At 39.5% G+C, this 14,870-nt stretch overlaps 1 protein-coding gene across 16 annotated transcripts in view; it reads right to left on the bottom strand.

Annotated features, from left to right (window-relative positions):
• Positions 1-14,870, bottom strand: part of NRXN3 (neurexin 3) — a 1,829,483-nt gene that overhangs the window by 600,551 nt on the left and 1,214,062 nt on the right. The gene's annotated exons all lie outside the window — the stretch shown is intronic.

The raw sequence follows: 14,870 nt of genomic DNA, 5'->3' as shown, positions 1-14,870 counted from the left end.
GTGTCCACACTTCAAAGCACTAGTTTTTTTTTTTTTTTTTTTTTTTTTGGAGAGGTTTTATGCTATAGGGCGTGTGCGCTTGCTAGAGAGACAGAGAGATAGAAAGTGAGGAATCACTCCCCAGGGGGGATGGCCATGCCGCAATCCCTTCTCCTCCATTCTCCCCTTGGGATCTTGGACACGCATGAACACATGCCCAGTGTGAGTTTAAGCCACTGGTTCCAGGACTCGAATTGCGGTCGACTACATGGGAGTCCAGCGACATAGCCATTTACGCTAACTGCTGGTCCCCCACAGCACTTTTTAATGGCTAATTGGCTGTGACATCTTTTCCCTTTAATTTCCTATAGTATTTTCTATTTATCTCATGATGTTTGTTATACTGTAACATGCATTAAAATATTTTAGGTTCTTCCATCTTCAACCCATGCTCCCTTAAATATTTTCATTACTAAACATCATCAAGCACTTTTTTATAAAAGTAGAACTCTGTCAGCCATTCAAAACTAGAAATGAAGGGACTGGATGGTGTTATAGTGGATAGATAACACAATGCTTTGTCAGGAAATGTTCCGGGTTTGCATTCTGGGATCTCCCTGTATGCACTATGTCCACAGTCTGGGGCTGATGGAAGCTGTGGGTGGACTGCAACATAAAGACCCTGTTGGGGGTGCTTTCTCTGATCTCCCTTTCTTTCTGTTTCTCTTGCTCATGGAATAAATAACTAAATAGCTTTAAAAAGAGAGAAACAAGTTACTCATGTCTTAAGGAAGTCAGAGTCTTGTGAGAAAAACAATCATCATCAATAAATAATAGCAACACAATGCTGCATGTTTAATAATATAAGAACAAACTCTTCCACCAAGGCACAAATCTCTTGCTCAGATTTAAGTGCCTGCCACCAAGGATAGTACCTAGAGCACAGCAGACTTGATATGTTTAATAATTTTAATTATTCAATGAGAAAATTGCTAAGGAGACAAATACACACAATTGACAAATTCATTGTGCAGATGGGACATGGGAAATATTTTGTAGACCAGATACTATAAAATGAGCTATAATTTGGGAAATTAATGGAAATCTACCAAATAACAGAGACTATCAATCAAACCAACAGAATATTCACAAGTCATGGAGTTTTAAAAAGACCTAGTTAGTACTGAGGTTAACATGCTGGTTGGGAGTCATATTTGAGGGTCACATAGGGTCCCTTCAATTAGCAAAAGTTTATGGAAACTCCCTTTCAGTCACTGTATAATGCACCAATCCCTTCAATTAGCAAAAGTTTATGGAAATTCATTTTAAGTCACTGTGTAAGGCACTGGAGATAGAACCATCAACAGGATAGACAAGGTCTCTGGTCTGAGAGACTAGCTTGTATACTAGCAAGTTGATAGAAGCAATACACATATAAAGAACGATCACCGGAAGTATTCAAGTTACAATAAAAATAAAATAAGCTGGAATAGTGGAGAGGGACTTGAAAGAATTATTTTTAGGCTTTGTTATGAAGGCAGGGCTCTTGAGGAGATGACACTAAAGCTGAAACCTGATGTTATAAGAAGCAGTCATGTGGCAATCAACATGGCAACATTCCAGAGAGAAGGACTCTGATATAAAGCCCTGCAATGAGAAAAAGATTCCAGAAACATAACACAAGCAAAAAGATGAAGATAATTAGAAGCCAGACAATGAAAGGAAGGGGTTAGCTTCTTCTCTGGGTACAGAGGGAATGACATAATCTGGGTGAACTTCATCTGGAGGGCCAGGAGAAGCCCATGGGAGAGTGGAATGTGATGAATGATGACAGTGATAGGTTGAGCAAACAGAGGTTTAGCAAGGTCTGCTAAAGGAGGTTGTTGTAACCATCTGGGTAATATGATTGGAGATATCTGTGGGGATGCAAAGGACATAGTTAAGTATCACTTTAGGGAATTCAAAACTATACTATCAGTCTCTGAGAGAACATCCAATCCATGTCAACAAGCAAAGGAAACTAGCCCAAATGTTGAATACTCATTTCAGGTGTAATGTCTAATATTGAACAAATTAAAAACATTATACTTTTCTACATAATAACATAATTATACCAATTATGCATTGCACATACATCAAATAGTTGATTGAAAATATTTACTGAGCACTTACTGTGTGCAAGAAAATACATGAACTCTCTTGGGAAATTAAAGGCAAAATAGTCACAGAAAAACCAACTGTCCTATCTCTCAGGGTCAATTTACATTGCAGAGCGTAGACCAGTGCCTCACATTGAACATCACAAGTATTCAATAGTTAAGTATGAAGTTCAATGCATTTCTTCTGCAGACATTCTTCTTTCTGCTATTTTCTTTCCTGTCTTATACAGAAAGGTCCAGAAATTCTATACTAATTCATACAGGGTGATGTAGTAGACAGAAGTTGGGAATCAGTTTCTGCTTTGTCACTTAATACTTGAATGACTTTGGTCAAGTTTTTTATGCTTCTTTGGTTTTTGATTACATCAGCCTAAAAAATGGGATGAATAATCGTCATACCCCTTATTCTATTGCTGAGGGCTGTGGTGAGGATCAAAAAAAAAAAATTATGAATTTTGTAATGCAGTAAAACACTCTATAAACAGCAGTAATTGTAGAAGAATTTTACTATACTCTGTCATTCAAAAAAAGGAAATTGGCCCAAATTTTGAATACTGATTTCAGGTATAATGGCTAATATTGAAGAAATGAGAAACATATTACTTTCCTACATAATGATATAAGTATCCCAGTTACATATTACACAGTTACCATATTATTGATCTAAATTATTTACTAAGTGAAATGAGCTTGCTATCTAGGGGAACTAAAGAGGAAGCAGTCACAGAAAAGCAAGCTATCCTACCCTCAGTATTATGTTCCTAAAGTGCAGCACGACCTTTGGATACTTCCGTTTTTGAACAGATTGTACACTTTTCTTTTCATGACAAACCATCTTCAGTCAAGAGCTCCTTGGGTAGTTAATGGTGTCTTGTGATGATCCTTAAAACTCTCCTCTCATTTTACTCTTGATTAAAAAGAAAGAAAATGCGGGATCTAAGCCCTTGACTGATTTACACTTCAATTTAATTTCTCCCTTTCTCTTTCCTCTTTCCTTTCACTGGATGAAACCTTCCATGTAATTAGGCTCGAAAGCTCTCATCAAACAATTTGATTGAACTGCAGCATGCTGAATTCCCTGTCTAGGCTGCTGGGACAGAAAGAATGCAAGGGACCTTGTGAGGCAGTGAGGGGACTGAGGTAGGGTGGGAGCTGCGCTCTGGGGTGGCAGGTTAGGGGTGAGTGCCAGTGTTTGGGGCTGCTCTCCTCCTGTTGTGCTGACTTGCTACTCCCGTTGAACTGAAGACCATCCTAGTCTCCCAGTTCACAGCAAAGAAGACCCCTGGAGAGCTTAAATACTAACACTGTGGAGCAGTAGAAAGGTCAAAACAGAGGCTATAGGTGGGATTATAGTTAAGGCACTGGTCTCCCACATGGCCAACCATCGTTCAAGTCCCAGACCTGGTGGATTGAAAATCACAGAGGCTCACATGGGAACATGACCAAAATCCCAGCAGTAGAATGGAGGAGAGAATGGATTGTGGCATGTTCATTCCCCCAGGAGGATCTTGCTTTCCCTCTTGCTATCTATCTCTGTCTCTCTCTGGATTGTGCATACACCCTATGGCAAAAACCTAAAACAAAACAAAACAACAACAAAAGAAAGCAAAGAAAGAGGTAGACACAGAGAATCTAGAAACTTGTATGTTAGTCTTGACTTCTTGATTCACCCCTAATTTAAAAAGTGTAATTTGAGAACAATACACAGACCTCTGGTCTGCTAGTTTTTTTACAGGAAAACTAATTTGATTGGAAAAGATCTCTAAAGACCTCTTCCAGGTTCAGCATTTGACAATTCCATAAACGCAAAAAACAGTTGCTGCTGAGTTCAATGAAATCTTTCACTGAAACATTCTTGTAGGGTATCACTCCAAGGCCTGAAGAACTTGGACAATCAGGTTATGAGTCTTTTTCTGAGCCATGTTACTAAGCTAACTTGTGAAGGTAAATAAAGAGGCATCATTTCAGGATTGTCTGATAAACAGCTCTTTATGATAACTAGTCTTAAAGGTCTCTAACAGATTACAGATGATGGGGGTAGTATTCCATACACACAGAATGACCCCTTGGCATGGACAAAACAAGAAATACGAATCATTTCAAAGAAAGAGATTGACTCTGGAAGGTCAAAGCTACAGGTTTACTTTCCTATTTCATACAAAAGCTGTCCCCTTCTGAGATTATTATTGACATGTTGACATGAGCCCATGACGCCAGCACACTGATAAACGACATCAGAGCAGTAAGAAGCAGGCACAGAGACATCCCTACATCCTGACGCTCAGCAGGCTCAGTGTTCCTGTCTCATTTCTACATTCCAGGCCAGACACTAATGAGGTGGCTACCAAGGCTTTTATGCTACATTATTTTTTTCTGATTCACACATTCATCCACATATGCATGCGTGCACAGATTCACCTAGATTGAAACACTATCACTGCTCTTGAAACCGTCATTTCATTCCTTTACTCTTATAGTGAGTGAACTGTCATGTATTAGCCATATAACCTTAGGCAAGTGCCTTGGTATCTGCATCTTTAAAATGGGAAAGCCACTCTATCTACCTCATAGGAAAATTAAATGAACTAAAATCTTTAATAAAATGTCAAGTCCATTGGAAGAACTTAAAAAATGAACACGTGATTATAACAATATCTATTAAATGATAAAGTAGATATTCTTGTCATTCTATGAAAGCAGAGATATCCTTTTTTAGATTTATTTTTTATCTAAGAAATTTTAATTAACATAAGAGAACACTCAAGAATGCCCATTTAATTATGTAGAGATAGCAGTTCATGGAAACAGGTATAAAATAATTGGCTCAGGAAAAAATATACAATAAACTCTCAACTACCCAAATCACAGGGCCTTCCCTATGCCCAAATTGTTCAGAATATTACATTTTCTTAGTAGCTGAGATTTAACCCTCTAATTATCTTTTGAATTTTTTTTTAGAGGTTTTCGCTATAGGGCGCGTGCGCTCGCCAGACAGAGAGAGAAATAGAGACAGAAAGTGAGAAATCACCCCCCAGGGGGGATGGTCACGCCGCAATCCCTTCTCCTCTATTCTCCTCTCAGGATCTTGGGCACGCACGCACACGCGCCCGGCGTGAGTTCTAAGCCACCGGGTCCGGGACGCAAACCACGGTCAACTATGTGGGAATCCAGCGACATAGCCATTACGCTAACTGCTGGTTCCCATCTTTTGAAATTTTTAAAATAATCAAAATGCTATTAAAAATTGACTCCATGAGTCAGACTTTATTTTCAGCTGTGATCTAGTTGTTTCTCATAAGGCTTTTTATTAAAACCAGGGCTTTGGGACCAGCAGTTGGCGTAATGGCTATGTCGCTGGACTCCCATGTAGTCGACCGCAGTTCGCGTCCCGGACCTGGTGGCTTAAAACTCATGCCGGGCGCGTGTGCATGTGTGCCCAAGATCCAGAGAGGAGAATGGGGGAGAAGGGATTGCAGCGTGGCCATTCGCCCCTGGGGGTGATTTCTCACTTTCTATCTCCCTCTGTCTGTCTGGCGAGCACACGCGCCCTATAGCAAAATCCTCTCAAAAAAAAAAGGGTTTTAAAGCAATCAAAGTTATTCTATTAGTTATTAATTATAAAGAAGCCCCAAAGCTTCTACTGCCTGTCACTACCTGCTCATGGCAAGTTGGGGATTTGAGGCCAGGAATTAAATCAACTGAGAAAACATGTTTAACATTTTCAACAGTATAATGGGCATTTGTCTGGAGCCGCTGAGGCAGAGTCCCATTTGGGAAAGCTAGTTAGTATACTTAGTTAGTCCCTACTTACTAGTTATTGCTCCTTCTTGTTGTGAGGACAGCAATCTCTCTAAGTCTGTGTCCCCAAAGATGTCACCTATACCTGTGCACTTCTTCAAGTCTTACATGCTCTTCATAAAAATGAATTCTCTGCATAGCAATTTCTAATTTTTTTTATAACACTCATTTTGCATTGGTATCTAGGTTGATTACTTTTTCCTCCTTGTTTGAGTCTCTGTAGACAGCCAGACTCTGCCTATCTCCTCCCCCTGTCCCTTCTCTGACACCTTCAAATGACAAAGGTGCAAAGCAAATAGATGTTAAGTAAAACACCAACGCTGGTTCAGTTTAATACTGTGCTCTATCAACCCACTCTACTGCCTAGCAACCATGGTGGCTCACCCCAAGTTCATTTTCATTTTAATGTGCCACACAGAAAAGCAGCCTAAATATATATTCCCAGTTCTGAAGCATATAATCTGTAAACTACAGGAATAGGCAGATCATTTCCATTAGTTTCTTATGTAGCAAAAACCACAATTTGCACCCAAAGCGTGTAATTATATTCAAATTCTGAAAGACTGCCTCAGAAATAGTTGAAATTCATACTTTGGGGGAAAGTCACTCAGGAGCATACACGGTGATGTTTTAATGTGGGGGGTGAGAGGAATATTTCAAAACAACAAAAAAGGGAGGGTGAGGGCAGTATTTCCGAAAACGGGCTTTCTGCTTCTTAGGGGCTTTATGTTTATAATGCCACTCAATAGCTGGGAAGCAAGGCATCAGGACTAGGGCAGCGGCATGTCTTTGAACAGTAACTCACTCATGGCTTCCAGATGGGGTGTACTAATAGGAGAGTACACACAGCATTTTTCTCCTGCTTTCTGGTGAGTGAAGCTCAATCAGGGACTGTTTTCCTGCACTGGACTCTAAACCTGAGCACTTTCTCACACAGGGATCCCCTATGAAGAGGATCCTTTCACACTGCCCCAAGAAATCCTACCTCTCAGCAGCACAAAGCCAGGCACATGTTAGAAGGGCAAACATGAAGAATTAATTTTAACAGATGTCCAGCCAAGTCCAACCTTACTAAAAAAAAAAAAAAAAGAAAAGAAAAAAATCATGCCTACCGGACTTAATCTGACTAAAGAGAGATTTTTTTAAAAAAAAAAAAGAAAAAAAGTAGAAACAAAGTTTAAATTTGGAAGGAGTCTTGAAGGTCTGGGAAGTTAGCTTTCTAAAAGAATGGCAACGAACTTGGAGACCTACTGGCTGGGCTCCTCACTGATTCTGCCCCTCAGGGAAATTGAACTCTCCTATTTCTCTATGTTCTATGAGCCTTTCCCGTGTGCCTTTTTATAACATTCATTTTGCATAGGTATTTGGGCTGATTATTTTTCCCCACTTGTTTAGAGTCTCTAAAGACTGCCAGACTCTGCCTATCTCCTCTTCCTTTTCCTTCTATGACATCCTCAAATGACAGAGGTTCATGACTTCTCCAACTCACTCCCTTTATTATAGACTACCATCTCCCTTCTCTTAGCATATAAGAATCGATCACAAGGCACCTCATTCATTCATTCATTCATTCATTCAAAACACATATACCAGGTTTAAATGTCTGATCAGTCTGTTCCTTTTAATGGCTACCTTTTTGGATTGTAATTGGTTCAATATTCAAGTACAGGTTAAACATCCCTAATCTAAAACTCTACAATCTAAAATGCTTCAAAATTCAAAACTTTTTGAGCACTGACACGATGCCACAAGTAGAAAATTCCTCACTTGACCGCATGTGATGGGTCACAGTAAAAGTGCTGCAATTACCTTCAGGCTGTATGTATGAGGTCTATAGGAAACAGAAATATATTTCATATTTAGACTTGGGTCCCATCCCCAAGATATCTCATTACACATATGAAAATATTCCAAGATCTGAAAAAAAATGAAATAAAAAAGAAATCTTAAACAGTTCAGGTCCCAAGAATTTAGGATAAGGAATATTCGATCTGTACTTATTGTGAAACAAACATTCTAATAAACTCTTTGCAAAGATGTACAGTGCATTAATCAAAACGCTTCATTAACCTGTGCATTCTACTCCCGATGAAAGAGCATGATGTGCTTGTTTTCTGTCTGTTGCCTGATGGACCAATGATGTGTTATAGTGGAAAGACCAAGAGTTTGTGGCCAGAATTAGGTTTGAATTCTGGCTTTATCACCATTTAACTTCTACCAAGCCATATAACTTCTCTGAGCCCCAGTGTTTTTGTTACCTAGCAGTCACCTTGTTCATTTCAAAGGCTTTTGATGAAATGAAATCTTATATGCAAAGCATTTGGAAGAGTGCCTGGAGTATGTAGGTATGTCTCATGTGTTGTTATGTGATCCAAGCAAGTCTCTCTCTCTCTCTCTAAATCCTAACTGTAAGAGGGAATAAACTGCTTGCTCTTGATAAACTCAGTTGCTATTCTGCCCCCTGCCCTGATACAGCTAAACACAGCAGAACATTTTAAACACAACACGGAGCTCTTTCTAGTATTAATAAGGTGTGTTTAAATGAAAGCGGCATTCTTCCCATCTCAGTGTGACTCTGCGGTGAAGTTAGATTGTGGGCTTTATAATATCACAGTGTGCTGCTCTTGCACATTCTGCAGCTTCTGTCTGAAGGGAAAAGAGAAAACCTGGCTTGTGGCTTTGGCATAAGTTATTATGATAGTCAAGAAAATAGCCTATAAAATACTGGCAGGCGTGTGGAATTCAGACAGGTTTAAGATGCACAGTGGAATCTTTAAAGACATAGGAACTGGAGAATCATGCAGACCTGGTGCTCAGAAACATTTGGTGAGATCATCTAGTCAACCCTGTCATTATACAAGTGAGAAAAATGTAAGAAAGGAAGTTTTGCTCAGCTATAATATTGAGTAAGCCACATAGATACTATGAGCCACACTGAAGACTACAGGAAAAAGAAAGAGGCTAGGTTAGAAGATCAAGGTATCCCATAGTATGTCTAAAACTTAAGTGAATAATACAATTAAATAAACAGGTTTGTTCAAGGTGGCGCATGCTGTAAGGCGCTGATACTGGTAAGATGAGGCCATATGGGAAGACTGAGGTTGGTCCCTAGCCCAACCTAAAAACAGATCAGTCCGGACGGACAGGTGGTGTGTGCCTGTAGTACTAGCTAATTGGGAGGCTGAGGCAGGAAGATCTTGACTTGGCAAGATACTATCAAAATCCACTTCTCTTTCTCTCTCATAAATAAATTAACTTAAAAGCAAAACCAAGAACAAATATACCATTGTAACCGAAATCACAGATCTGGCCAGGGAGAAAGCTAGGAATAAAATATATGACACAGCACCTCTCCAATAAGAAGTCTAGTTTTTAATTTAGATCCCACAGAGTCATCTCTAAGGGTTCTGACATAGTACTGTACTCCCATCTGCTTCATATTTGAACCCTAAGTATAAAATTACACTAAGAGAAATTGTCCTAAAGAGACTTTTTCTCTCCGGCATAAACTAGATTAAAAATTCTAGTTTTCGATGGACACTGAGCACCATAAAAGACTGAATTCTGCACAAGTTTACTACAAATTAGATCCAATTCTGAATTTCTAAAATGGTCTCAGAATATTTCCTGAAAGGCCTCTCCATAGTCACTGCACTAGAACTTGTCATTTCTACTGAACTCCATTGTCATTCACCTGTTATTCTTAATAGCATGCATGCTCACTTCTGCTTTTCCAGAAGTTTCTGACCACAGAAACAAACAAAAGGCATGCCCTTTCTCCAAAGAGTTGAAGATCTTGCTTGCAATTTATAATGACCAGGATTTTGTAATTTACAACACACTTTCTCAGTGATCTCGCCTAAGTATTGTGACCATGTCATGAAGTAGACAAGCTACCTTGTATTTAGAATTTAAGATGAACTCTCAAAAAAAAAATGTAAATCCAACAGAAAAATAAAGAAACCGATACTCTTTTAAAGGCTACCAAAAAATGAGCCATTATTACTAAATCTGTTTTTCTTCACTACAGGATGACAGGATGAGATGGGTAAAGACGCAGTGGTGCGTGTCTGAAGAAGGAAAAAGAGTGAGCAGAAACAGTTCATAAAAGAAGTCAGGAGGACTGTGGGGTCTAGCTTGGAAGGGCAGCAGGTGCCCAAGAGAAAGTCCTAGTGTGTGGACATTAGACTCTGCCTGCAGAGCACATGTCTGCAGTCAGACAAAATTAATCTATATGCACATCAAGGTCTGAACTCAGTCACAGAAGATAAACTGAGAAGAAAGCAAACACACGTTTTAACTAAACCTACTGCTATTGTTTTTCCCATCTACGTAAACAGAATTTTTCTTCTTGAGGCACCGTCTTCTCAATTTTGTAAATTGCTACCATTGCCACTGAAGTTTTACTTTTTTACTGCAAAAGTTTGAGTTCAAGATGTTCACCAAACAACACAACTTTAAACAACTTTCTCAATGACTGGATTCTGGAAGAGGAGGAGGACTGTTAGGGGTTGAATTGTGTCCCCTCAAAATTCACATGTTGAGGACCTAATCCCTGGTACCACAGAATATGACCATATTGGGGATAGGGCCTGTAAAGGTGTGATGAATTAAAATGAGGCCATTAGGGTGGGTCCTAGCCCAATCTCATAAGAAATCATTATAAGAAAAGGAAAACCAGAAATCCAGATACAGAGAGATGCCAGGAATACGAGAACACAGAGAAAGACCATATGAAGATGTGAGAAAATACTCATCTGTAAGCTGAGGAAAGAGGTCTCAGAAGAAATCAAACCTGCTGATGCTTTGATCTTAGACATCTAGTCTCTAGAGTCTTGAGAAAATTCATTGCTGTTGTTCAAGCTACTTGGTAGTATTTTGTTCTGGCAGTCCTAGCAAAGCAATACTAAGAAGGAAGTATGAAGAAGTCCAAGATTCATCTTCAGAGACTGGCCTGCCAGGTCACCCAGGGTCCTAACTTCTCTCTGAGATCTAATAAATGTATCCACTAACATGTACAATGAAATATGTTACATTTGAACCTTCCAGACTCAAAATCTGATGTTCAAGGAATAAAGTTCTGAGTATGGTATTCCATCCATCAGCCAGGTAGGTAAAGGTATTTTTTTTTTCCTTTTTCCTTTATTTTCCTCCCTCCTGAAGGGAATTGTTCCAATTATTCCATCTCTCTGTGTGATACTGGAGCTCTCGCCTCCATTCCACCCACTAACCCACATTGAAAGACCTGAAGAAATTTATCTTAGGATATTATAACCTTCCCATGGTGGTCTTTAAAGAATAAGTTAAACTCCAGACCCACCACTTGCCAACACATTTTAGAGAAGAAAAACAATACACCTGGAGGAAAGTGAGAAGGAGAAACCAATTTAATTAATTCATTACCAAGGCCAAAGTCATATAAATCTTACCATTTTATCTGTCAACCAACACTATGAATTATTCAACGCACCGAGTCCCAAAAAGGAAGGCAGAGAAAGTGGTTACAAAGCAGTTGGCTGGCAGAAAAAGTGCTCAATAGATTAGGAAAAAAAAAAAGAAAGAAAAATTTTAGAGGTAGGTCTCTGTCACAAGCATTATTTCTTCCATTAAAGATTCTTGGGTTGTGTGCCCCAAGTGGGATCCCACCACTCCTTCTCCTAAGATGGCCTGAGGAGAATCTCTGTGGTCCCACTATATACATATTCTGGTATCTGAGTAAAGTACCTTCATTCAAATATAGTGTGGTGTGGTCCCTTTTAAAATTGAGCTTTCCCAGGGTTCTATGTCCTCAACTAGTCTGCCAAATGTCTAAAAGAAGATCTGAGAGCTTACAAAGGATAAATTGTAAGTTATATATAAAATCTAGGGACTTTAGAGAAACGTGCTTTTAAAATTATAAATATTAAAGCATTTTCCAGGCAGATGTACACTGAAGTGTATAAAGGTGAGAGAGATTAAAAAAAACTAAAAAGAAGAAAAAAAAATACAAACCTCCCTTATAAAATGGAAGACTGGTAAGCAAAAATATTTCATTATTTACATGCCCCCAGCCACTAAACTACTGGCACTTTGACATACACGATGCTTAAGTATGGGAATAAAGCCAAGGATGTAAAATAACCTGAAGGGATATTTTGAATAACAAGAAATATAAATCTGAATGCTATAAAGGACATTTAGAATTTATATTAATTAATTTGACTTGGTAGCTGAATCCTCACCTACTCCCTGCACTTTTTAAAATACAGAAGCACTGATCTTCCACCGTGACAAAAATACTTCTGAAGTTATCCCGAGCCGAGTGTCTTATTCATTCTGTATCCTGAGCAGGTCGCACAGGCCCTGGCACATGTTAACTCAATGGCTCTCGAATAGAAATGAGTATGAAAAGGGTGGAGAATCTGTGAGAAGGGACTAAACAATGGGACAAAGTCTACTAGATTCTCATTAAGAAGGTTCATTCTATCATAAAACACAAACCGAACCTGAGATAGCTTAGGCATGCTCCAGGCAGGGGTGATCTTAATTCCTCAATTCATGAAGGAGCTTAGCATCCTCCAGGTTTCCCTGAGATAAAGACTGTATGCAAATCTATAACAATCACTTTTCTAAAGCTCAGAACCAAGCATGGGTAAAACAGTAGGTGTTTCTTCCATCTGTCTCAGTGTAGACCTCACTAGATGCAGGATGGTAGGGAAGAAGAGAGCATGGTAACAGGTGATTAATACAACTCTGAGGACTTTGGACTTCTTGGGGGAATTGGCAAAGGGATCAAGGGTAGTTTAAAAATTTTCTCAAGTCCAAAGTAGGTCTTTAAACTCAAGGCTCTAATTTTTGTTTTATATCAGAATGAAGGGTATCTAATTATTTATAGATAATAGAGAGTGTTGTCATTAACTCTGGAGTAAGGTTGGCAATAAAGAATTAGTAATAACCAGAGTCTCCTAGTACACCCCTACCCAAAAGATGTTTTTAAAAAACAAAATTGCTGTTGGCTAGGCCTTTGTCTTGGCGTAAGGGAAAGCACATGTACTCTAGGTAATAACAAAAAATTAAAAAATGAATTTTAAAAAAAGGTGCATTTTAAAACTCTGTGGGGGTGTCCTGGTCCTTTTAGGTCCAGAGGTAAAGGTCACAACTTGAATGCAGGATGGGAGCCAGAGATTGGGACATCTTGTTGATTGCTGCCTCTCTTGATTTCAGGATCAAAAAACATTAATGAAATATGCAAGGAGCCTACTTAATATAGATGCTCTCCTTCCTTAAGCCCCAAATCAATGGGGTCTGACTTCAGGACTGAAAGAGGATACTGAAGTTTGAATTCATGAGGTTTCCTGTCTTAGTTCACTGCATTCTTCAGCTCTGATGAATGGAAGGGAGGGTTTTTTCTGGGGTCTCTGGCCCTTCACTTACTTTGCTCTCCTTTCCATCACACTTAATCTTATCAGACACAGGTTAGTAAGAAACCAGGCTGAAAAACAGTCAAAAAGATCTGGAGAACACTGAGCAATCGATCCATAAATAAATGAAGTAAATACAGAAGAGTCATGTTTAACTTGTCAAGGTTCAACTCCTTTAGCTGAGAAAGAAAGAAAGATAAGAGAGAGAGAGAGAGAGAAAGAACCAGTAAGAGACTGAGGATGGCCTGGGAAGTACTGCTTTGCAAATTCCATTACTTACTAGGCTCTGCTTTTAACTGTTTACATGCTGAACAAAAATCATCAAGACCCTGCCAGCCTACAGCCTCTATCTAATGCATAATCTTCATCTCCCTGCTGATCATTTACACTAATTAGCAAAATTCAGCTAATTATCACTGAGCGTTTCTGTGTTTAATTATGGCTATTAGTAATAGTCTGTCTGGCTTCTCTCATCTCCCACTCCCCTCTTCCTTTCCCATCCCCCTCCTCAAATCCCTTCCTCCCTTAGGAGCCATTTCAATGAAATTGCTTTTCACCAAATTAGGGTTGTGACTCTTTCTTGTCCTGGATCTTCTGTATTTTGTGAGTTGGTTTTTGTTTTGTTTTATTTAGAGAGCTTACACCGGACCCAGCAGAGGCACTGGGAAAACAGCAAGTAGATCAAGATCAAGCATTCCCTCCTTGCCGCCACCCCCTCCACCAACCTTATAAGCTCTGAGCTGCTTGACAACTCCATCAAATAAAATTTAAAGAGAGAGTCAGTAAAAGCAAGAGTGTATGCAGGCATTTCCTCAATGTGCTTCCACTTAACTACAGATAACACAGAGCAGAAGCCCACGGCTAAGAGGCAGTGGGAAGAACCAGCTTTCCATAGCAGTCTACACATTATAGGTCTTCAGAATACACACTGGAGCAGGAATCCCTAGCGTGGTTCACACATGCTCCCTGGAGGGCCACTCCTGTAGTCTCAATGTTCCTCCTCAGCTCCCAAACTGGAGTGGAGGACATAGTAAACAAATAATGAAGCATCCTTCTTTAGAACCGTTTACTACAGCTAGCTCCTACCCCAGCCCTGTACAGATGCGGCTCTGAAGGTAGCCAGCTCAGAGTTGAGCATTTTATGAAACATAGATCTATTCTTTCAATAGCTGTACAAGCAGGGTAGTTTGGAGCAAAAACATATCACACCTGTATTGTGTGAACAAGCCCATCAGCGCTCCTTTTGACTGAAAAGGTATTTGTATAAATGATGGAATCAAAGTGACAGTCATTTCGACCGAGGATAGTAACAAATGAACTTAGCCTTATCTTATGCATTGCTTCCTGGTAGTGAGCAATATTAGATGTACGATTTCAGCTTTAGTGGGCACACGTGAAGCTGCCAAAATGAACAGTAATGGCCACTAGTTATCAGTATTTTCTGCCTGCTTTGACTCTGTTACTCTCCCGTGACCTTTACCACAAGGGGCACTTCACAGTTCCATCAACTTCAGGCTGAAGACCTAAGGATTCC

This window comes from Tupaia chinensis, unplaced genomic scaffold, assembly GCF_000334495.1.
Source record: "Tupaia chinensis unplaced genomic scaffold, TupChi_1.0 Scaffold000528_1, whole genome shotgun sequence".
NCBI lineage: Eukaryota > Metazoa > Chordata > Mammalia > Scandentia > Tupaiidae > Tupaia > Tupaia belangeri.
Note: the sequence above shows the minus strand (reverse complement) of the source record. Positions and strands in the feature narration are given on the sequence as shown.